Source organism: Micropterus salmoides, unplaced genomic scaffold, assembly GCF_014851395.1.
Source record: "Micropterus salmoides isolate LMB-PRFRI ecotype aquatic unplaced genomic scaffold, ASM1485139v1 Ms_hic_scaffold_3, whole genome shotgun sequence".
Taxonomy (NCBI): Eukaryota; Metazoa; Chordata; class Actinopteri; order Centrarchiformes; family Centrarchidae; genus Micropterus; species Micropterus salmoides.
The window spans coordinates 5,201,418-5,228,013 of NW_024042261.1; the positions used below are offsets into that span (position 1 = coordinate 5,201,418).

Genomic DNA, 26,596 nt, shown 5'->3' on the forward strand with positions numbered 1-26,596 from the left:
GCTGCACATCAACCTCAACTACTGTCATTTAACCATTGACAGTATTATGTATAAATTGGAATTAATTATTATTTCAAAATAAGACCATGCTGTCATTCAAGATAACTTCATCCAGGATTAACAAATCAATCCGTCTGTCTTTTTAGAGCCCACTTAGTTAAATGAGAATTAACAGGATAATTTTAGCCTGATAACAGCATGTTAGCCTGAATTAGTTAAACCATGTTTGCAGAATGGGTCAGTGGTGTGTCATGTCGGTCCTCTGTTAAATCGTAAAATGAATCAAATGTAGTTATATGAGGGCCGAACAAATGTGGCCAAATTTGACCCTGAATACTGACTGATTTCAAGATCCATATAGATTGAGCTTAGTATCCAGTTTGTTCTCCCGGTAAGATCAATTCATCACAACCAGAATGTATAAAATGATGTCTAATACAAGTCGGATCTCTTTACTGTAGACTTTATTCATGTAACGTCTACCTGTCTCATATTCCTGGCAGGCTGTAGGTGAAGTGTAGCTGAGTGTGTTATCACTTGTTAACACAATGTGTTGTCGCTGTCAGCCAGAAAATGACTTGTGCTATCAATCAGCCACATGATTAACTAACAGATTATCTTTGAAACAGTTTTACTTATCAATTACAGTACAGGATCTGTCAGAGAGACAAGATTTTCAAGACTTTATCCTGCAGCCTGCCAATGAGGAGTGTACTGAAAGTCATTTTCTGCCTTTGTTTGAGTGGAAATCCGTGAAGGGTTTTGTAAATGTAGAATCTGTCAAGAGACGGGGTCAGCTCTGGTCCTGCTGGTCAAAATTCATTTTATGAAAACGGTGTAGAGATTCCTCTCCTTGATATCTCTTCATTTATCCTTGTTTCCATTGATTGCTCTCCAAAGCGCAGATGGCATGTGCAATCGTCTCCCCTGCTAAATAGTGGCATCAACATCATTACCTGCTGCATAAAAGCAATCTGTGCTGTCTGCAAGTTTCTCACCACCGCTGGCGAAATGGGAGAAGAACTATAAAGCTTTGATAGTTGTCTGCGCGTGTGTCTGTGTGTGTGCCAGCAAGGCTGTGAGCCAATCGTGGACTCCCAGAGCTTTGTGTCTGAAATCAACTTTCTACTAAAGGGTCAGTATACTTTACTGCCCAGGTCCTAGCAAGCGTGTCAGACAGCACCATCTATATGACAACAGTAACTCAGTCATGTTATATATATGACAGAATGTCTCAGGAAAGAACATACAAGCTTTATGAAAATATATCAAACTTAACTGATCACTGAAAGGAACTGGATAATTATAGCCATGTGATAATTGATTAATCTTGCAAGTCATTCATCAAAAGATTTTCCAGTTTTTAATTTTTTATCATTGGACATCTTTGGGTTTTGCACTTTACTCTCATTATTAGTAAAGGACAGTGTAAAAACAGTTCAGGTAGCAGTTTCTCCTTTTCAGCCGACACTGTCCGGCGGTTAAATGTCAGATGTCACCGGCGGCAGGTCATATCACTCTTGCTCAATGTTAATTTCATCAGTAGTGATAGCTGCCAAAAGGAAACTTGTCTGTTGTCTTGGCTGTCAGTGTTTGAGCCAACAACCGCTTACGAGGGAAGAAGCTCTTCTCTGTAACAACACTTTACAGTGAGTATACTTCTCATAACGCCAACAGAGTGATATGTCTTCTCTCTAGCTGATCATGTCATGTCAGTTTCACTTTCTCCTAGTTCAACAGTTCAACTAGCTCAGGTATGTTATTTCAATGTGTGTCAAATACAACACATTTAATGAAATTTCAAGTACATTGGGTTACTTTGCAGATATCTTCATGCCAACACAGTTTGCTGGTGCAGTTCATTTCACAAACCTAACCTCCTCCTTGCTTCATTTATGATAATGTTAATTTTAATATCCAGGGTTCTATTTTCATTTTCTGTGTGTGGCACAGATTGCAGTGCGGAGTGCCAAGCACGCTGTTGTTAATTTTGTGGCCAGGTTCACCTGGTACACCTGTGGCTTACTCGGATATGAGGTGATATCAGAAAGAAAACATAAAACATTATAGATGGGCATGTTAGAAGATGTGGTAGTCAGAGCCAATCACATTAGGTACCTACATCCCTTTTAAACCCGGGGCTCTACCTTTGTTGATTTTCAGGACAAACTGTGTAGAACAATTAATGAAAACAACAAAGTTTGTTTCATCAAAGTTTGATGTGCACATATGCACAATGGATTCTCTCATTATTATGCGACAGCACCAAATTTAATCAGCAGATCTGCCGTGCATAACTGTGGCTTGACATCACTCCAGTGATAGACAGCAGATGGAACAGAAACATGCTGCCTTCACATGTCTGTCTGTAAAGAGGCACCAAAGAAAAGGAAAGGCCCTCAGACTACGAACTGTCGAGGATTACATAGCTGGTAAGAATCATACATTAATCTTTATTATATATATCTTACACAATGAAATTAGCTGTGGTTGTTCCCTGTGAAAGAATCTTGTGTTTTTTATGACTAGTGTCATCATCAGGTCACAATTTCTGTTTAGGCATGAAGGGATTGAATTATGCTCCCTGAACTACAAGAAACATTTTAATGTTAATGTGTTTAATGAGTTTTTAGTAACAGCGGGCAGCAGCAGCAACACATTAATGGAAAGCCCACAAATCCTAAATTTAAACCATTTAAAACCCGCCCCAGTAATTTCACACAATCGTGACACCAAATAGCCAACTCAGGTCGTATTTATTTGAATAGGCTACACTCTGCAGACTAGAGCCTAGATGTCTGCCTCTTCAGTTTAAATGTTCTCTTCCAGTGTTCATTTGTAGCAAAAGTTGTCTGATTGAAGGACATTTTAACTACGTAGTTGTTCAATCAGAAATGTTATGCGTTGAGTGTGATGAAAATGTTAAGAATAGTCATATCATCCGCAGTCCTTAGCATTCCACTTCCAACACTTATTGTGATGTTTGCTGGTCTCGCTCTCCACGGTGAGTCTCGCCAAGAGTAGTTGTTTTGATCCAGGATCAGCGGACTATTCTATAAAGGCAAAGTCTTTAAAATACTGTCCTATTGCTTTAATAATTTCATAGGAAAATACAATTAACATAATTTCAAGCATTTACATCTTCTTATACCCCAAAACATTTCCAAATACATTTTCCTTCAACTAAAAACAAGCTATTTACAGCAAAAATGTATATTAGAAACAAGAAGACCATGAAAACACACAAGAATATATTTTTAACACAGAAAAATGTTACACCCCTGTTTTGCAAATCAGAAGAAAAATTGATGGGAAACTGCAGGCTAATATGTGATGCATTCAACAAATGGTGAGTGAATATAACTTTTGTGCTAGCTCCCATAAACCATGCACAGATATACACCACAGAAATTCAGCATTTAAATCCCTCCAGGAGCTAGCCTTCCCTCCCTGGCCTTTTGTCTAAAATACTGAAAAAAGGCTGTTGATCAACACATTCAATGTTTTTGGATTGCATTGGCTTGAGCAGTGAATGAGCGAGTGTGCTGGCTCAGATAGGATTCATCACATTGAGTTGCTTGTGCCACTTATTGTTCCCAAGCAGAGAAAGGAGAATGCAGGCCTGGCAGCAGTGGAGGAGAATGACAGACAGGCGTCATGGATATGTGATTGTATTCACAATTGAACATGCTCAGAACATGTTTATGCTCAGGTCATTCACATCAGTTTGTCACTTTAGACATGCATACAACATCTTTATGAACACTCTGACCTCATCCTGAATCAATGTTCTCACCTATCAGGAATCTACTATACAGCCATATGTAAAGGCAGGCTACATTCCACCCCCCCGTTTCTTGAGATGGTGGGCAAAGACAAATATCACGTGGTGACAGCTTTGGTGCCAAATGTCACCAAAGCTCTCATTGCTGGAAGAAACGGCTGCTATATACTTCTTTCTCTAGCATATACTGCAGGAAAGAAAGAACTGCATTGAGCAAGTCAAGCGATTTAGCCCCCTTTCCTTACACCAGAGCTGGAATGCAAACCACTTAGCCTTGTAGCAGGCAATGGTGGTTCCCACTCTCGCCGTGGTGGTTCCCACTCTCGCCGTCTGGATGGTCTGAACCATCTGTACAGACAGTCCGGCCCATATTAGCCCTCTCACACGGCTAAACCTGTACCAGTACAACTAGCCTACCACATCCACCTCCTGTGACAGAGCCCCCCCCTAGACCAGAACAGGCCAGGACAGGATTAGAACAAAGGTCTACAGGGTACTACACATGAAACTTTGACCACACTGCCAAAGAGCCAAACTCACTGGGATGGCAGTACAAGTGCCTACTCGGTTGAGCGCATATTTGGTTGAGTATGTGCTTGGACTGACTTCAACACAGACTTCAACACAGTTTTCTCAGTTTTTTCCTCATGCTAGTGGCCATATAAGGCAGTATTTAAGGCACTTGTAAGGCGCTTTATATGAAAAATTGGGTAATTAGAAAAAAAAGCTGCCAAATATATTGATATTAAATGTTTGCAAAAGTGCCATCGTTTGACTGCTTCAATTTAAAATTACCGGTGTCAGTATCTTCTTTTCAAAACCCTAATTAGAATACAATACAATTGATGTAGATTATGTAAAGTAAATTTGAGAACTGCATGCTTCATCTAATCGCTTGATGGAAAACACTCAGTTATCTTCCATTTGACTCTTGCATCATAGGAGTGTTGCTGAAATATTGAGCTAAATGTTGAGCAGCAGATGGGCCAGCTCATTCTGTTCCTTGGATAATTATAAACCATTGACATGCTGTAAAATTAATTTAAAATGGGCATGTATCTAATATTCTTTTGGTTATTATAAAGATGTAATTGCAACATGATTTTTCCATTAATTAATTATGAGGGGTTGAATTGATATTTTTTCTGCATTAAATTACTTCCATATCAGGAATTAGCATAAATAACAGCACACACAAATAGGTTGGGCATTCAGTTGAGCCGGTCATGCATAAAAACGGCACGGGGCGATCTCTTCACTGACAAATTACACAGTGTTCAGCTGCAGAGGAAAGAAAATACCTGCATGTAAAAGTTGGAAGTGTTTATAACACTTCCAACCTTTACATTCTGTTTGCAAATCCATAAAGTGATGTGAAAACTATACTGTTTTCACATGACCAAACTGGTGTGTATCTTCAACGTGTAGGGGCGATGGACTGTTCATGTATTTTCCCACTTTGGCCCCTGACTTATTCTGTAATATGCTTTGATGCAAAACCACCCTCTCTGTACGTAGAAGGTTCTAAACAAATGCACAGTCAGGATTTCAGAGTAAAAGTCCTGTGCTTTTTACATCCACCACCAACCCTGAAGCCTATGGCTTTCTTTACTGAAACGTGAGCTAAGCAGACAGACTGGGTTCCAATATGGAGCTTCCAGGACTGAGTTTCCAGGGATGATTCTCAATACTTCCGGTGGCGACTGGATGTGTGGCTGCTCTTTAAGTACTGCAGGTGTGGTGACGACCTCAGAGCCAGGTGTGTGAGAAGCCAGAGATAGGCGCGCCCCCCCGAGCACTGCCAGGAGAGTGACACAGAACACCACAATGCACTGGACCACTGTCTTACCCTCAGAAGGCGGCAGGTCGGTTACAAAATCTAAAGCTAAGTAGAAGCAAGGACGCTGAGGAATGCGCACGGGGTGTAGTAGTCCAGAGTATCAAAGATTAGATCTCTTGTTCTGAGCACAGACGTGACAGGCAGAGATGTAGGATTTGGTGTCAGCCTCCATAGACAGTCACCTAAAACGCCCATGGAGAAAAGCCAAGGTACGAGCAATACCAGGGTGGCACAGAGGGTCTCTGACCTCCCTCCCAATGTTCCAGGAGATGGAGCCAACTACACAAGAGCTGGGAACAATAGTATCAGGTACTCTGTCCGTATCCTCTTCCTTGCAAAACACTTGTAATAAGGCGTCTGGTTTGGTTTTCTGGGATCCAAGCCTGTAGGTCAAAAAAACTTAACGAAAAGGAAAAAGGAAAAATTTGCAAACCCAAGAAACCTCTGCAGCAGGTCCTTGGGAAAAATAAAAATTATCAAGTACACGAAAACAAAACGTCCCAACATATCTTTGGAGCAAGTACGCTCCCCTCAAAACGTTTTTGGCAAAACAAATTAGTGGTATAGTGTGTAACATAATTTTTAAGATTGATCTCTCACTTTAACAGTACCGTCATTTCAGTCACTGTTAATCTGAAATGATTGATTTTAAATCGTTTTTGTGTCAAATTTTAAAATTCCAATTTTGGCGCCCCCAGTTGTTATACTAAAAGAGATACTAATGCACACTGAGGCTAAAAAACATAGGCTGCACTAATTTTCAAAAGGATTGTCTTATTTTTCCACATTGCTGCTTTCAATTCAGTGTTCTAACGATCACTGAAATTCCTACAAGGAGTTAACAATGTTGTTTTCTGGGTAGAAAAGGTGGAGTTTCTGGAATTGCCACTAATGTTGCCTTAACAAGTCTCCATTGGCTAAGCAGTGTAAGCTTTTTTCTTTAGCATCAGCCACTGCACACGCAAGGGATGCAGCCAATCTGTAATAAATAACCAAACAAATACAATACTGATGCTCACTGTGTTTGTGGGTGTGTGTTCTTTTAGCTGTGCTGCTCTTTGCATTGTTGTTTATGGCTGAGACTGATCAGCCAAATCAAACTCTCCCACTGACACTAATATGTATAATATTAATAGGAATTAGTTGGATTTAAGCTCACAGGCACATACGAGAAAATTCCAACTTGAAAAAAGTTACATATTATAACTTTGTACAGCCATTGCAAAAAATAAGCAGTATCATCGAGTCTCGCTTTGAAATGGAACTCTTTTTGATCTTTAATTAATTAGTAGGGAACCGTAAGACAAGAGGTGACAGCAGTCATGAAGCTCTTGTTATTTTTAGGCTCTCTTTTTTTAGCACCTGCTGTGTTAAATGAATAATTAAAAGTGATTTCCATTGAAACTGGCAAGCAATTAAATCTGAAAATGTAGGATTGTCCATTTTTCACAGAGGCAGTCAAAAGCTTTATTTTGACTTTCCGTAAAGGACTAATGGACTAACTATGAGTTTGCATCATGTCTTAACCGGCAGTTAGAGATGTCAATGTTTCATTTGTTTTGCCTAAATGGTTTAGTTTCCACCACAGGCCCTTCATTCATTTACATTACATTTAGCTGATGCTTTTATCCAAAGCAACTTACAATTGCCATACATGTCAGAGGTCACACGCCTCTGGAGCAACTAGGGGTTAAGTATCTTGCTCAGGGACACAATGGTGAATGTCTCACAGTGGGAATTGAACGCAGGTCTCCCACACCAAAGGCAAGCATCTTATCTATGTGCCATCACCACCATATCTATGGGGCATTCTATATTTTTTAAATATAATCATATTATTTTGGATGACATTAACACCTTTCTTTCTTTTATTGTGTCTCATTGTCACTTTAAGACATCAAATACAAGTTCAATGTAGTTCACCTGCTCTGGGATCTATTTTTATTTTTTTTACAGCCATGTGGTCCAGAGAGGTCTTAATAATACTTATGCTGTAAAAATAGCTTTTTGCAGTCAAGAGTTGACTCTACACAAAACCACCCCTCCATTCAAACACCACATTTCAAAGCTCAGTCCCATCCCACATGGCAGAGATTATGACATTGTGTGAAATTGAATTTCATCACTGAAGGATATTTCCAACCCACACTGTCCTGTCCTGTATAAGCCTGTCACGCCCAATTATTCTCAATGAGCTCTGATGAGAGGAGGCATAAATGAATCCCCTATGTCAGTTTCTTTATTGATGTCCAGGCACTGTAGAAGATGTATCTATTTTTCATTAGCCCATGTAAAATAGAAGACGGCTAATAGACCATTTGTCTTTGTTAGGAAAAGGAAATTTCATGACACTATAAATATAGAACATCTGCGGGGCTGTCAGGATGCAGGGCAGTAAACTAAAATGTGTACAATATTTTATAAAATACTGGCACTGGTGACTGGGACAATATTTGTGATGAAAATTAGAGGACTTGCAAATGACACATTTTTAAAAGAATGGTCAAATTTTAAGTTCCTTGTCAGGACCCTACATTTCCCATAATGCAACTCAATAGCATCTTTACCAGTACCCACAGGGGCCCCTGGGCACTGAAGCTCCACACTGTCGATAACAAAGCTATTAACACCTAGCAAACAGGCACCTTATAGAACCTTCTCCCCATCAGACAGACTCCACCAACTCGCACAGACACACACACGATGCTAAGGCCCACCTTAATTTGGCTATTTGAACTTCCAGCCAAGCTGGCCTTTCAAATCACACACATATTGGTGAAAAGTTGTTGATTAGTCCAGCTGAGTAGGCAGCAAGTATGCCTGTCCAGTTCAATATACCAAGTACTGCCATCTAACTAACAAATCACAATTCAATTATACAATGAATTCAATCATCCCAAGACAGTGTGTGGCTCAAGACTATGGCAAAATAGTGTTCACTGAAAATCACCCAAGCAGAAAGCGCACTAGTAATTATGAAATATGACTGACTGAAGATACAATTGCAATAATAATAATAATAAATAATAATAATAATAATACCACAACACGTCACCAAGTGAGCTGGGCAACTTCATACACTCCAAAAGCATAGAAACTCAGCAGAAAATGTCATTATCTGGTCACACAATGAGATTATATTATTAGCCTAAGTTTCCTGATTCACAGATAGCATAACAGCTCTCACCTTTAGGAGTTCTTATGTTTTTGACTTTTCGTTTGCAAAGTAGCTGATCAAATCCTCAAAGTCCAGCTAGCAACAAGTGTCACGGTTTTGTGGTGAAGGCAGGGTGGAGCAGGTTGGAGGACCCAAACGCAGGACACAGAGCGCAGCAGGTATAGTTCAGTGGTTTTAATATAACAAAAAGCAAGCACACTTACAAACGGAGTGGCTGATAGACTGAGTCCAAAAACAAGGGCTGTCCAACAGAAATACAAAATCCAATAACGGCAGGGAAACAGGGAGACACGACGAGTGAGGCTGACGAGTGAGGCTGACGACACGCAACACACTGCTACACAGGGTGACAACATACAAAGACAAGACAGAAACACCAGGTATATATACACACAGGGACTAACGAGCAGGGCGGGAGCAACACAGGTGAAAGACATGAGGCTAACGAGGCACAGGCAGGGGAGACAGACATGCAGAGGGATAACTGGGGTAACAGACATGACAAGGGTTACTAAACACTAGACGACAGACAAGACAGACCCCCAAAACCCAACATACTATAAGGCAGATACTAAACTCAAAAGTGCAACGCAAAGAATGGCTGACCGGCAGAGCGTGACACAAAGCAATATACTTTTCTGGTGGATGGTGACTATATAATAGTAATATAATAGCGTGTCTTTCCTCAGGCCTTGTTCCCCCTCCGTTATGCTGGATAGTTAGCCACAAGATTCTGAAAGCTGAAATCCCTTTGAGAAGAATTTCCCTCCGGACTCTCTCTGTAATCGATCCTTATAGTGCAGGCTCTTAAGAGATGCCACTGCCTTTGAGCTTGAGGTGGAGTTACCTCGTTCTGTCTGCTGACCGGCGTCACCTCTGTCTTTTTCCGTTTCTTTCCTAAAGTTAGTGTAGCATGGCTAAAACTTAGCTATGAATTTTAATAAATTTATGAGAATTAATACCCAATTATGAATTTTAATATTCAAAAATATATTACCCTAAAAAGCTGTCGTTTAAAAAGGGCACCACCGGAGTTGTTATAATCCTAGAGTCTCCGGACCTCTAGGTAGCTTTTAATAATTATACAATTATTACTATTGATCAGTTGGTTAATAATCGCTAAATTATCTTAAATCAATCAGTCAGTCTCATATCTAAAGGTTCAATTCTCTTGGCAGGGACGTGGAAATAGGCAACACACACAGTTCTTGATTACAGTGAATTTATTAACTAACTAATGCGATATAAAAGGGTGGTTAAATACAGGGAAAATAAACAATGGCTGAACAATGAGAAATGGAGTTTCGATTGTGGGAATCATTTTCCTGACCACAGAATGTTTTGTTGGTTCTTACGGCTTGTCGACGGCCTGCTTTGGCCTGTTGCACGGGTCCCACGCTAGCTGCCCGATCCTGGCTTTTTGCTAGGGATTCTCCGGGGTTCTCCGTATATGGCAATTCGGCTGTTTTCAGGTTTCCTTTGTTGCCGCTGGCGAGACCACGTGGCTTGGTCTGACCTCGGTGAAGTTGGCTTGACGAAAAGGCTTAAAAATGGAACTTGGTCGTTCCTGAATTAGTCCAGTATAACTTAACGGACTGATAACTTTAACAAAACAAAAGAAAGAAAGAAAATAAACAAACAAAGGAAATAAAACAAACAAATGTCGTGGCACTTCGCGTGTGTAGCTTCAAGCGAACAAAGGCCTCGTTGCGCTGGTCGAACTCTTAGGGCGTTGCCTGGAGAGGTACGCCGGATGCGTGCCGAAGCGTCCAGAGAGCAGAGCGGAAGACCAGAGCACGAGGGGAGGAGGGGAGCCAAGAGAGAGAGAGAGAATGACGTCGTGTGTCGCTCTTTTGTTGCCTGGGGTGTGGTTCCCCCAGGGGGCGTTTCAGGTTTCCCGAGGGACTGCCTTTCTAAACTTTAATGTCTAAAAGGAAAATCTATTTGCGCGTATTATAATCAAATATTTTCCACAATCAAACCTCAATGGTCAAACAGTTGTACCGTTCTAAGTTAAGCATTTGGTAACAGGAAATTATTGTCACATTATTGGTCAGAATAAGTGGGTGACATTTATACATTAACGGCATTTCCGACGATGGCCTGTAATACTTATTTCGTCCACTTGGGGGAGCTCAGGTTACATGAGGAAAGCTTAGATTAACCCAAAAGGGCAGTTTAGGATTTCCTGCCTTTCCGATAGGCTGTTTGTAATCTCTGGTTAATTTCCCTTTTGTCAGTTTAACAGTCAGGCACTGCGTTATCAGCTTCGTAGATCAAAAACGTGCCAGTTTTATGATCAGGCTGCTCAGGGATAGCACTTAGAGAAAGCAACTTTTCCACCCCCTTTCTGTTGGGGTCTCTTTAGCAGTCTGTTGAAGTTGATGTTTAACCCCCCCGCTCCTCTCTGGGAGAGGAAAAGAGGAATTTGGAGTAGCTCCAAATTTATTTAATATAAAATGCACAAATCCACACCATTGTCCCACTACATTAGCTACAGTTATCTTACTGAGCCTGAGCATAGGTAGTAGAGAAGACGATGCTTCTAAGCTAACATTGGCTAGCTCATTTCTTGCTTTGAAAAAGCTTCTTATTAGCGGGAAATTTTTTATTGCAGCCGCTTCTTTCTCTTCCTTATCCATTTTTTTTATTTCTCTTGGTAACTCCGCTGGGCTTTCGGTTGCTGCCGCTTCCATTTCCACAAACACAAACGTTACACTCGCAGATACAACCTATCTGACCATGGATCAGTTACAAATTAATTCCACTGTTTTATCTCAACTTGTTCTTACAAAAAAAAGTACCAAGTAAACCACCTGCTGTATGCCCACCCATCTTTATCAGTAGCTAATCTCCACAGTGCATTGTGGCCTCCTTCCAATCATTACTTGGCCAGTCATCAGACTGACATATAAAACAGACAATCATAATGAGACTTCATTTTTTGTAAACAACCTCCATCACAGGGGCAGCTTGCCAGTGTAAATGCCCTCGTCTTTCAAATGTCACACATTCAGTTCAACTAAAAACAATTTAAGGTGAACTTGAATAGCTGTGAATAGCTTTTTACAGCGCTTTCATGTAGAAATGTAGTTTGCTCATGGAGATAGATCTTTTGATGTCAGATCTGTGGCTACTTTTATTTATTTCCTGGCACCTATACTTCTCAATTGTGTAGGCTATAAATTCAAGTTAATGATAAGTCATGATAAATGATGGAAAGAGCAGTCTAATAAAACAAACCCACCTCCACTTACTGGCTTTTTCTTTTTCTTCAGTGGATGGCATTTGCTCAGTATGGGTCTGTGCAATCACAACACACACACTCACAACACTTAAGTGGATCCATATCCTTAGCAACTAAGCAAACACAGTCCATGTAATATGGTTTAGAAACTGTCAGAGTTTGTTGAGCAGGATACAGGTACACAATGGAGTAAACCCTGGCACCAAGGCAGAAGAAGTACAGTTCAAAAAGTTTAATAATAAATCAAAAGGTGCACACTTGCTTAGAGCAATACGAAGCAGGCAATGGTCAGAACCCGGTACACAATTAAAATGTAACAAATAAGGCATAACATTCAAAATAAAACACAAGTCCAAACCACAGGAACAAGACTGGAACTCTTGACGTGATGACGAAGACGAACCTGCCTGTTGTTTGCTGGGTGTTAATAGCTTTGTTATCGACAATGTGGAGCTGCAGTGCCCAGGGGCCCCTGTGGGTACAGGCAAAGATGCTGTTGAGATGTTCGAAGACGAACTTACAAAAGACAAGGGAAGCACATGAACTACATGTTACGCCCCTGAAAAATAGGGAGGAATAATCACAAGAGATGTTTCTTCAGTCAGAACTTTATGTATGAAATTTATATATGAACACAGTATCAAACGTATAGAAAATGTTCATCAGTTAAGCAGCCGATAAATGGCTAACAACTGCTAATGTGTTAGAAAACATTTACCTGTTTACTTTATACCTTTTCTAATATTCTTTTCTAGTATAACTGTCACCACAAAATAGCTTACGCTCAGAAACTGTCACACAAGTCACTAAATTGATTGAAACATACATACATATAATGATAATGGTGCAAAATAGTCAATTCACAGTTGACGCAAAATGGTGGTGGCACTCGGCATGGCTATGAGTTGGTCACTGTTACAAAGCAGGGACTTTGCCAACTCACACACACACTTTACCTACCTTTACCTAGTTCTAATTTTCTCAAAATGTCACCTGAAAACTCTTGACATTTTAGCTGGTTATTTCAGCCATGCTAACTTTTTTAAACACCAAAAATACAAAAGGTTTGACCATGAATGTTCTCAGAACATTTCATGCAAAATACAGTTTGTTGTTTCTCTTAAACAACAAAATAGGTCGATTGTCATGTGTCCCAAAACAACAAAAGACCTTTTTCCAAAATGACATATATGTCCATTGGAAAGTACAACGACATATATGACCATTCCCCAAAACAACAGAAAGAGCGTTGGCAAGTAACAGACTTCTGTCAATTGTGACCTAAGTTACATGGGTGTCGCGCTACAGTGGTTTCAATCTTACTTGAAAGATAGAACCTTTTCTGTTAACATTGGTAGAATTTCCTCTTCTTCAGCAGCAATTAAATGCGGAGTACCTCAAGGTTCAATCCTGGGGCCAATCTTATTTTCTTTGTATATGCTCCCCTTGGCCTGCGATGGACTGGCAACCTGTCCGCTTGGGCTCCATTCTCCGTAAACATAATATATTATACCACTGCTATGCTGATGATACACAGCTGTACTTGCCTCTTCTTCAAAGTCCTTATAGTCCATTTCCAACTGTCTAAATGATATTAAGCATTGGATGGCAATAAACTTTCTCCAACTAAATGAAAACAAGACAGAAGTAATATTATTTGGTTCCCCTAACTCAATTGAGGAATAATCAAAAAATCTGGGCCCCCTGTCCATGAATGTACCACCCTTTGCTAGGAATTTAGGGGTTATCTTTGATTCAGCTTTAAAATTCAACAAATATAAAAACTCTGTTGTTAAAGGAAGCTTTTTTTATTCAAGGACCATAGCTAAACTTAAACCTATTCTCTCTGTAAAGGACCTAGAAACTTGCATGCTCTTATATCGTCTCGAATCGATTACTGCAATTCCTTGTACTCTGGGATCTGTCACTCATCTTTATCACGCTTGTAGCTTGTTCAAAATGCAGCTGCTAGATTGTTAACTGTTACAAGGACCATATTTCCCCAATATTGGCTGCTCTTCACTGGTTACCAGTCAAATATAGAGTTTTTTTTATGATTACTTTATGCTTTAATTACTTGTTTAATGAAATGTATGGGGTTGATTGATGTAGTTTGTATGATGCTTTGGCAATATTGTTGTTACACATTCATGCCAATAAAGCTAATTTGAATTGAGTCGTTTTTAAGGCGTTACATGGACTGGCTCCATCTTATATTTCACAACTCCTAATATTTCATCACTCGTCCAGACCCCTCAGATCATCAAACCAATCCCTCTTGGCAATCCCACAGTCTCGTATGAAAACAAAGGGTGACTGTGCCTTTTCAGTGGTGGCCCTGAGACTGTGGAATAATCTACCCCTGATTATTAGATCATCTCCCACCATCGACACTTTTAAGACTTCAAACATATTTCTATTCTTTTGCGTTTCAGTCTGCTTAGGGGCACCTGCGCTTATGTTTTTATTAATCTATTTTGTATCTAACTGTGTTGTTTTTCTATCTTATTGCTGTATGTCATCAGTTGTTTGGCCTGTTTTAATTTATCTGGTTTTAATTTGTATGTCTTCTACTGTATAACTTGTCCAGCACTTTGGTCAAGTCTGGTTGTTTTTAAATGTGCTAAACATGACTTGACTTGACATGGCATTTAACATGTGGCTAACGGTTGTAGTTTGGTTAAGTTTAGGAAACAATAACTTCAAACATGTCAACTTTAACTTTCTGTCACATAGGCTCAGGCTCTTAAGTGAATAACCTGAGTTTAACCTACCCAGGATATCTTTTTTTCCGGCTTCACTAACCCTAACAATTGTGATCAGGATAAGCGATCACACAAAGCTGATGATCAAATCTGCCAAGGGTTGCCCAATCCAGCCATGAGAGCGTTTAAAGACACAGTGTTTTGCAGCAAATGACCAATTACAAACATGGGTAAGTCTACTGGAACCAGAGCGGCATATTTTACAAACAAGGAGCAAACTCTAATAGTAGACAAAGACAAAGACGTTTAACACATAATCCAGGCTAAAAGCAACACAGCTGCAGCTGCCAAGTGCAGACTGAAGATCACAGACTGTGTGAATGTGGAAATTGTTAGACTTACTCTTTCAGCTGCAGCCGTTGTGTGAACACATTAAAAGCCACGTGCACTGAATAGGTGGTCGTTATTTCACTTTAAGAACTTCTCATTACTTCAAAGAGTAGATTTATTTAGTTAACACACTCAAAACATTTACTGAAAACTCATTGCACATTACCTGTGCACAAATAGGAAACGGGGGCGCTACATGGCCAGTTTTGATAATAGAGAAATGCAATCTAAAGCTATAATAAACAATATTAAACTTAATTTGAAAACCAAATTATGTGCTTCAAATATTCAGCCTCACATAAAAAAAACAATTAAACAATTTCTTGTAACAGCTGCGACAGACAGTGTGAAACAGACAAGGGAGCAAATAAAAATAAATATAAAAAAATGTTTCAAAGTAGTATATAAGCTTACTTTCATTTCTGAAAAGTACAACTCTTGTAGGATAATATCCATTTACAAAAGCATCTCTGCATCACCCACGCCCAAATCATCTGAAATTCAACAAACCACAGAAGTGTTGAGTTTCATTGAAGGCAGCTTAACAACAACTGAAAAAACAACAGATTAGAAGCAACTGGAATGAGTGAGTGAAAAGTACAACATGACTATATCAACCGTCCTTTATTTATTTGTTCTGGTTATTATTTGAGACTCTGTTCTCCATACTAGGGCTGGGTGATATGGCCAAAAATGTTATCACAATAAAACATTTCATATCATTCGATATCGATAAATATCACAATAAATAGCAAATAATTATTTCTTCCAAGTTTAAAATCTGATTTTTGCTCCTTAGTGAAAGTAAAAAAAAAAACAGATGGTTATTTGTGATTTTAAACTTCTCTTTATGTTCAGAACATGACAAACTGTCAAACAGTTCACTTCACAAATCTGAGGTAGAACATTCAAAACAATTATGATAAAATCTTTTTTCAACAAGTATGCATGAGTAAATTAGTGAATAAAGTACAATCTTTTTCCAATCCCTTTTCCTCAAAAAATAAATATCTTAATAGAAAATATTTGTGCTAATTTGTTTGTGATTCAAATGAATTAAAACAAACATTTATTAAACATTTGTTATTATTGTTATAGAGAAAAATTATTCTAATTATCATTATTGTTTTATTGCCCAGCCCTATCCATACCAGCTTCCATGTCAATCTGATTGGTTGTTGTTGAAATATCTTGCTGTGGACCAAAGTGTTCGACTGACAGATATACTGACATTGCCGTTGTCATGCAGGGCCAAAATAGAAACATACTGATAAAACATGTTTATACAAATATTGTGTCCATTAGAGGACTGGACAGTGCATAATTTCTGAATTCACGATGGTGGGCTTCAATAACAGACGTTAGCATCAGCTGCTGGTGGTTCACCTCATGTGTTTTTCATGGTCCCTACAAACCCCATGTGTCCTTTCATTGGCCCGTAGAGCAGCTGACCATCAGCGGACAAGAGCTGTAACTGCTAGTGGGTGATTACCTCTGGGTGGGAGGGCCAGCGCTCCATACCATGTTCGGCTAATTGAAAGAGAAACGGCAGGGTGATCTTGCTATAACAACATGTCCACACCCCGCAGTCACAGGCCCCTGCTGAGCTGAGAGGCTGCTGCAATAAAGCATAAATAAAATGGATTGCAGGGGTGGAGGGGGTGTGTGGGAGTTGTACTGATGTCAGAAGCCCACTCCTTGGCTCATTGACTCTCAGGGAGTGGGGGGAATAAAGAAGAGAGCTGTGTTTTCACTGCAACATAGATTAGACCACAGTGTGCCAGCAATTTATTTCTTCCCTTGTTCTTTTCTATTTGGCTAATTCTGTATCATCTGTGGTCCTCTGCTTTATATATGATCTTTATATGGATCTTTCTGTGCCTTCATTCTGTCTTTCCTGCTGGCTATTTATCATAGTTGATGGCCTCTTGAGGATGGTGAGGAGAGGGGTGTAGTCCCACTGGAGTCTCCACAGAGGAGTTACTGTAGGTCTTCTCCATTTTTCTCTTTGTTTTTCACTACTGTTCTCTCTGTCAAGACTGCTCTCCCACTGGATCTCAGTGAATTTAGGACAAAGCAGAACATGTCAGGAATACAGTTAAAACACCGTACAAGGAGGTTTGTTTAAAACTACCTCTGATATAAGCCGCTGCTCCTGAATATATCTTGTTGCTTTGTCATCATTAATATGATTTTTTGATGTCAGATGTCTGAGCAGAGAAACAGTAGTACTGATGATTTTACTCTAAGTCTAAAATAGATTAGTACAACTCCACTGTAAAAAGCTGCTAATTCACTGAAAGGAATCTCATGAGGTACACTAAGTTTAGACGTTAGAATATTTCCAAAAGTGTTGGCTGGAACAAACATTACACTTTATTTTTTATTCGCAAAGTTGTGCAACTAAAACACGATTGCGTGGCTTTTGAGACCAATAAATCTGCACAAATAAGAAAAAAAGAAACTGGAAGACATTGAATCTACTTCTGTGAGAAGTGGAGATGAAGGTTATACACTGTACAGTTTTGCACAGTTAAAGCATCTCAAAAAAGAATCACTGACAAAACACTAAACACAAAATTAAGAGACATCTCGCAAATAAAAACAACTGAAAGAGCACAGGGAGTTCATAGATAATTAGAATAGTTATATTTAGAATAAGTTCTCTTTCAAATCAAACATTTTAATATATGAGTGGAAAGTATTGTTCTTACAACTGCATTTATAATAACAATTACGTAAATAATTACTCATATCTAAGTGCAAGCAAGGGCTGTTTGAGTGTAAGGGCAGGCTTTTGAAAGAAAGCATTATAAAATTTGACTGTGAAATCAGTAAGTCATGCCCTCAAATTGAAGACCACGCTCTTGAATAATGATAAGAAAATAATCTCATATATATAGGATCCAAAATTCAATCCAAATCCAAAATTTAGATTTAAAGCAGTGCAAAAGGAAAGGTCAGGGGGTAACCAGGGGGATACAGCTTACCACACTGAATGTCAAGGCAATCTGGTCAGTATGTGTTGGGACATCTTGTTTGGGGTTGACTGAATAAATTTATAACGGGTAGCTCAAATCAAGCAATCTGATTGGTCTGCGATATTGCAAGTTTAAGTTTTAATAGCCTGTTCAAAAGACTGAAGCTCAAGGAGAGACGCAATTCCGTCCTTTCTGGTAGGTATAATATTAAAGTGTTATTTTTTATTTAAGCACATTATCATATAAGTTCAAGTTACCAAAGTCAATCTACTGTCGCTGGACAGTTTTTTAGTGGCTGCAAAACAAATGGCAACGTACAAATAGATATAAATAAATAATTCTAGCCTTTGGTGTATGTCACTTAGCAACCGTCATGTGTTATGTAGCCTACGGCAGCCTGGTGGGACCTCCGCTTTGAGGTGGTATGTCGGCATTAAATGTATTGCTCGAAAACAGCAACCAGCCTGCAGCAGTGTTTTTACAGCGAACGCCTGATGGAGGTAGCCTACGCTACACTGGGTCCGAACTTACGTTTTAAGTTTTCATCAGTCAGGAAGTTTTTACAAAGAGCCGCAGTGGTCTCCTGTTCTCCAAAACAAGCATAAGAGCATGTAATAAAGCTCGTTTAAAGTCACGTTCCTCCGACGCTCAGGCAGACACAGACGTGCTGCAGCTGATCTGAAGCTCTTGTCGGCTGGAAATGTCGTAATAACCTTCTCTGTGCTGGAGTTATTTTAAGAACTTTATGGCTTTATCCAGTTTGTTATTAAATGTGTAACAAACTTTATGGCGTGTCTCCCACACAAAAAAGCTGCTTTAATGGACAAGCATAGCCTATAGTTTTTCATTATATTCCAATCAAATCTGATATTTATACATTTTGCTCATGGATAGTGGTTACAAATAATGATGTGCATGGCTTTGTATGGCGTACAGCTGGTTAATTTGCCTAATCTTCGCAGGTCTTTAGACCACAGTGGAAACACACACAACAGTGGGCTGAAGGAACCTTTTAGTTCCTAGTTTTGGTCAAAACGCGGCTATAGTCTGGCATTTGCCTTTGTGACTAAGTGACCTTTTCGGACAACTGTGTGTACCATAAATGAAGCATGATACACTCAGAAAAAAACTGGTGTATATGCCCACAAACTCTGTGGCACAGAGATCCTAGAGTGAAACCCAGAAACAGAGCTGCGAGATGCATTCATCTCTGCAGAGTTTGTCAGCTAAGTAATGTGAGGCCAGTGGTCAGCAATAATAAATGCTCTGAGGGAGCAAACTAGTTTGATTCAAGCTGAGCCACTAAGGATCAACGCCGTATCACAATACTACTGCAAATCAATTCAATTTACCTCTGCTAGGTACAGGGGACCATTAAGCATCTCAAATTATTGCTCTTCCCCTGTGATCTACACTGTGGCCACGAGGCCTGATTAGATAGAGTGGAGGCCAACATTTTCTCACAGCAGTTGTAGAGAGCCAGTTTATGTCCAGAATGGGGCTCATGTAATGGTTTAGCTCAGGAGCAGCAGAGAAAATAGTACAGTACTACTTAAGTACAAGTACTGATAACTGATGAGATTTCACATTTCTAGAAGGACTGAATTTCTAATGTAAAAATCCACATACCAAGTCAAAATAAACAATGTAATGGAAAATGGATCAGAAGTATTTACACAGGTTATAACATGTATGTTGAGCGTTATTCAAAATAAGGTTCTGAAATGTACATAAGTTTCAGGGTCCATTTAAACCTGCAGTGTGGAACTTTTGATGTAAGTGAGCTCACTCCAGGATAGTATTCAGAAACAGTCGAGGAAATGTAACAGCTTTCTTTCTTTCTTTTTACTGTAATTGTCAGGGTTTGGTGTGCAGGGAAGGTTAGTGAACCCAAATGCAGGACACAGAGTGGAGTAGGTACAGTTCAAAAAAGGTATTTATTGATGGCGAAACAAATGGCGAGCAACTGGAGTCCAAAGAAATCCAAATTAAACAATCCAAACAAAACAGGTAATCCAACAGGTACAGGTCCAAGACAAAACAGACTGAACTAAGAACCGAAAACGGAGCAGACATGGGCAAAATGTCAAAATAAGTACACAAATACAAATACTAAGACATGAACTAAGACACAGAGCTAAAACGCAGGACTAAATAACAGATACTGAACTGACCAATAAATAAACTCACACTACTTTTATTGGCATTACTGCATACAACTTTGCCAAAGCATAGTAGCACAAACTATACAAACAGAATAAACAAAATAAACAATTCTCAATCATAAACTTTCGGTGATGACGCTTTGTTTCTTTGCCACAGGACAAACGCAGCAACTGATGATTTTGGCCGTCACAACCATCAATAAGCTGAATTGTCATGAAAACAATTATGGCACTTACAGCTTCACTCATTGTGATGCGTTTCTTCTGCTTCCCAACTAACTTTTAAGCACAGCTTTGAGCCGAATTTTTATGCTCTTAAGGGCCCGCGTCCACCAAAGCGTTTGACGGCAGCGTCTTTTTTCAATTCATTGCAATGGGAGCGCCGTGTTTTTACAAGCTGGTAAAAATGGCAGCAGTGTGACGAGGCGCTGATCGTTTTTTTCCAGTCGCTGAGAGTTGAAACATTTTCAATCTAATCACAGTAGAGCAGGGGCGGGAGAAATACCACACCATAACAACGGTTACTATCCTGGAACTGGGCTTTGTCCAACCTCAGCTCTTGGACTAAACGGCGGTACTCGTCTAACCCACACACTCCTCAAAAACACCCGCTTGCGCTTCCTGCTGGGCGTTTTCAGAAGAGCAACTGGCGTTTTCAGCTGGCAAAAAACGCTTTGTGGACACGGGCCCTAAGTCAGTTCTTAGCAGTGTTCTTATGAGTAATTCTGAGAAGCTTGATAAATACGGGCCCTGATTTAAAAACTCATTTTGCAACAGCTTGAATCTGACATTCATTTGTATGTGAAAGTCCTGCATTCCAGCTTTAAATGTCAATTACTTCAGTGTGCTGCAGATTTATCCATGGCCTAAAGGACATTCCATTCACCTAAATGACTGTACTGTTGGACAGTTGCCACCTGTTTTAGTAACATTAGCTAAAAACTACAGTGGCCAGCTGGTCTTTTTTTTAAAGGAAACAATATGTGTGAGGTGTTTTTAAATATTTACGTCTTCAGTAGGCGCCAGTGCCCCTGGGGCTGAAAGCCTCAGATGGAGTAGAAAATTCAGACAGTATTAAGAGATGGTCTTGATATGGCGAACCTGTTAGTAAACACTTGTTTGTTCACACATCCCACAGACACAGAGCAATATTATCATTAATTTGGTGTCATTTTAGTGTCCACCTACAACAGATGTTAGGGACTGGCTTTAAAAAAATTAAATAAAATAAAATTTTGTGTTGTAGTAACAGCTGGTTGTAACGGTCAGTGCTCAGATTCACCCTTCATTGATGTAAAATAGTGTTATTGGCATTCATAGGGGGGCAAACCACTCTTTGAGATTGTTTTCACGTTTAGTTATTGGTCCTTGATTCCAGTGTGGAGCTACATATTAATAACTTTATTAATATTTCTAAATATCTATGTATCTAAATATCTAAATATCTTTGATATTTGCAAATAACCAAACCTGCCCTACCAGTTCATAACATCATGATATATATGTGTATATATATAGTTCGCCAAGTAGTTCTTCCATACATACAGCACCGTCATTTGACGTGACAATGGAACTTTATACTGCAGCTCAGCTAGCATTAGTTTTTAGCTGCGTTATGTAAATTTACTTGATGGAGATCCTCTGACAGTAACGATATAGCTATGTGTGAAAAAGAAATGGTCAAATGCACAAATTAATTTGCTTGGTAAAGCTATTTAACTTTGATTAGCACCCAGCAGCTAGCTTGCTGAGCTTGTAGTGGCTTGCTGGATTGGCGTGGGCATAAAAAGCTTGCACGCAGTGCATCCTGGTACATGTTGGCACTGCCGGTATAGTTTAGCCAGCAGGAGAACTATTGCTTTCTCTGTCAGTATAGCACAGCTACTGCTCAAACACCGGGTTAAAGTATCTAGTTATGCAACTTACAATCAAATTGCCTGATTGGTTTATTTACGATGGCCAAGCAAAATATGTTTTACTGTATGGAATCCACTGGTCAGTGGGTGTTGGGCTCTGTCAGGGTTGTCCCTTGTCACAGAATCTGTTTATGATTTTCACAGTTAGGATCTCAAGGCACAGCTGAGGGGCGGAGTGTGTCCAGGGTGGAGACCTCATAATTGCTTCTCTTTTTGCAAATGATGTGGTTGTGTTTGCTTCATCAGATCGTGACCTCCAGGCACAAGGGTGGTTTGCAAGTGTGAAGCGGTCGGGAGTAGAGTAGGTCACTGGGCTTAGCTTCAGATATAGGGTAAGGAGCTCTGACGTCTCAAACATCCAGAGGGAGCTCTGAGTACAGCTGCTGCTCCTTTGCCAGTTGAGGTCAGGATGCCTCCTGGGCAGCCTTCCATTGGTTGTTTCCCATCTAACTGGTAGGAGACCCCGGGGTAGACACAGAACATGCTGGAAAGATTACATCTCATCTGGCCTGGGGAAGCCTCAGAATCCCCCAGGAGGAGCTGGAAAACGTTGCTGGTGAGAGGGACGCCTGGACTACCCTGCTTAGCCTGCTGCCACCACAACCCGGCCCCAGAGAAGCAGCAGAAAATGGATGGATAGAATCCAGGGGTGGGGCCAAAAAATTACTTATTGTTCAATATTACTCAATCCCCACAGAAGCCATGGGTGATGCATGTGCCCTGGCACATATTAACACACAGGAAAGCTTAACATGTGCAAAACTGTTCATTGAGCAACTCTTTATTCAGAATGAGAGTGACTGTATTTTCACCTATTTATTTTTTCCAGAAATATATTGTTTTGAGATATATATTCAGGGTTTTACAGTGCGAAGTCACAATGCAGCAATCACAGTAGAGTTTTCTGTGATGAGTGATCAGTGTTTTAATAGCTGTCTTTGAATCTGCCCACTCCCCCATGTTGACTGATTCTGGTTCTGGTCATGACATTAAACAGCGGTTTAATAAAAAATTATCGATCCAATGAGCACCACAGGGGGGGGCAACGAATAGCCAATACCGGGTAGGACTGACGCCAAACTGTTGTCAAACTGTTGTCAAGCTGTGTGCCAGAACCAATGAGGAGTAATGACAACAATGGCGACTACTATAGATAAGATAGATGCTACTGAGGCTGTTCTAACTCAATTAACAGTAAGTAGTTTTATATTGACTTTACTCTGCCTCACTCTTAAAATGACTTAAAATTATGTCATATTCAGGTGGATACGTTGATCTCTAGTGATTGGTTAGGGAACACTGAATCCCCCTCCCCCACTGCAATGGAGTGTAATGAGTTGATAATTCTGATATCCGTCAAAAGAAGTTCAATAGAGCTGAGGCAGTTAGTGATCATTTTCCGTGGGTTCATCATTAGCAAAACCTTTTACATCTAACATAGTCACTTAATACATAAATGTATTGACTAGTGCAGCTTTAAAGGCTTACCCTTGACAATCATGGACAAGAGTGCAGTCTGATTGCACAACACATTCTCATTCCCAATTCGTCACATATTGACGCTTGGTCAAGGCCCTTTGGCGTTGCCTGGGTACTCCTTTTGCAGCATTTTTAGACATTTAGGGCTAGCAACAACAAATATGCAACACCCAGTAAAGTTAGCAACAATAAATATGCAATGTCCAGTTACTTTCAAAATAAAATGCTAGCGTTTTGAAACATCACCATTTCAAGGCATGTTATTAAAGTTGTGAAACATTACAGTTTAGTTAGGTTTAGGCACAATAAGGACTTGGTTAGGTTTAGGCAACAAAACTACTTGGTTAAGGTTAGGAAAAGATCATGTTTGGGTTAAAATAACTACCTATGTCAGTTAACACATAAGTTCACTAACGTAACTTGCCTAACTTATATAAAAATATTCAATGTTCACTTTTTGTTTCACACGGGACACAAACACCACTCTCCTGGTTCAAAGTCCAGGTTCTGGCCCTCCATCCATCCCAACCACATCACTCAGTTTTTTATGTTAAATATGATATACCTACCTTTATCAAAAACTGACGCTACAGGGCTTCCCCCACTGCTATGACGCTATAGAGATCTTTAGTGCGTTACAAACTGACGCCGATGGGTCTTGACCATTCGTCCATAGGTGATGAGTCGGGGAGTGAGAACGGGTTGGGTTGGACAATTGCAGTGATACCTGTTAAGACTCCAGCAGACTGTTAATTTGCAATGAGCCCCACAACCCCACCAACAAACAACTAGAAGAGATCAAGCAAGCCAGGGCTTTATCTTTTTTAAAGCTAAGCTAAACATATTGGCTCACTTCAGTCATTGTAGCCTATATTGTTTGTCCTTTTCCACTTTTATTGCTGGCCCTGCTGTGTACTCATTTGTTTTTAAAGTTACACAACCCACTATTTCAACCATGGGATACCAGCACTATGGAGAATGTTTCGCAGAATTACAGCTGTGAAAAGGTACATGAATATGAACATGTAATACATGTCCAATTATCACAAGGGTCTGACAATCAAAAATAGTCAATGAGGGTTACTTTTACATTTACTCTACATTTTCTTTCCTCAATGCATTTTCAGCTTTATATTATGCTACTTAAATTTATAAGGACACAAACTATCCATGTGATCCAGCTGAACACCACACTGTAGGTCAACTTTTACCCTCTAGTATGAAAGTGAAAAAAAAATGCAGTGGTTATCAATAACCTTTCATTAAAATCAAAACATGATAAATGGCCATAAGGTCTAAGAAGACAAGACAAAGTGATGTAGCATTTAGCAAGCATTTTACCGCTCCAAGGCAATTTGTCTCTGTGATAGCTCTCTGTTCGCACCAGTGTTATGATGCCACAATGCTACCATGATGGCTCTTTTATCTCTTTTTCAGTCTCCAGTGAGCCTGTGAGTTTCATAGTTTTTGGTTGGCCTGGTTATTAATAGGTACAGCTGGCCATGGTAATGACTAGCTCAGGGAGCGATAGGACACAGCTCCAGCGGCTGCTGCTATGGCAGCACTAGTCTGGGATGTTGCTCTAATGAGAAATACTATAAAGACCAACACTGCTCTTCTTATCTCCATTTCTGTGAGACACTATAGAGCTGGCAAACATCCCTCAGCACTAACAGAGTGTTGGAAGCAGCTGAGGTCGTAGGTTGTCATTTATTGGCCTATTTAATCTCCCTACATATTTCCTCGCCTGAGGCACAGTGCTGTCCCCAACAGACAGAATCAATAGCAGCGCTACTGCCAAGCCATCCAAGGGCTAACAATAAAACTAGGACAATTACAGTGAGATGGATCAGAGTCTTTAGCAGAAATATATTATTAATATGTTTGGCTGAACGCCAGGATGCTGGAGGAAGACAAATCAGTGGCAATAAAAAAGCCTGTTAGTTAACTGGTCACCTGAGAGCCATGCTGGACATGTTCTCCATATATTGGCAGTGATGTGACAAGTCTTTGTGTTAAGTGTGTGTGTGGGAGAAAATGTTACTGTACCGATCCAGCAGGTGGTACAAACTCCCATGCACATATTAGGATCATGTCTGGTCATTCCGCACTCACATCCTGACGAAGTAGATCTGCGTTGATATTTGGCGTGTTAAAATCAAATAAGACTCCTTGAGATGTGTTTTTAACTTTGAACTGATTGCTGCGTAGTCAGTCATTAATATTCAGTGCTATGGAAAAATAGTAAAGATCTGAAGCCAAGTTTTTGGGCGGATTTAAAACAAATACTGTTCTCATTCCCTAATGATTTCATATAGCTGTTTTTTCAAAGCTGTTAAGCTACTATCAATGAATCTCTTACTGTGCAGATGTTTCACATTGATAGGCTTCCAGCGGTTCATCCCTCCCTCTCCAGGTAAGCTTTTAATGTGAAACATGTGCAGGATGCATTGAGTTGTATTGACAGTAGCCCAACATCTAACATAAAAGCAGCAAAGTAAACTGATTTTACTCATGGTGTTTAGGTGAAGGGGTAGGCTGAGGAGACAAAATAGAAAGTGAGTGAACAATAGAAAATCTACATCAAATCATTATTTGGTGTGACCACCCATGGCCTTCAAAACAGCATCAGTTCCTCTAATCAAGTCTACTAACACCGGAACACCAGCCCACAGACCGATTTGTTGAGCAACACAGCAGACAGAGCACAGTCAAGCAGAGAAAAGCCTGTTTAAACAGTAAATATACTCAGTAAATATATAGCCTTATTCTTCTTTAAGTAAGTTACCCCCAGAGGTCAGAATGCACACACTTTCAGAGTTGCAGCTAGTAGTACTCTCAATGCCCAGCCACCAAAATCTGATTGAGTGAGTGCGCTAAATTGAAAATCAGGACATAGTTTTTCCTATTT

General features: G+C 39.8%; 1 protein-coding gene across 3 annotated transcripts in view; it reads left to right on the forward strand.

Moving 5' to 3' along the window:
- sez6b (seizure related 6 homolog b) overlaps positions 1 to 26,596 on the forward strand; it is a 225,338-nt gene that overhangs the window by 139,945 nt on the left and 58,797 nt on the right. The window lies entirely within an intron of this gene.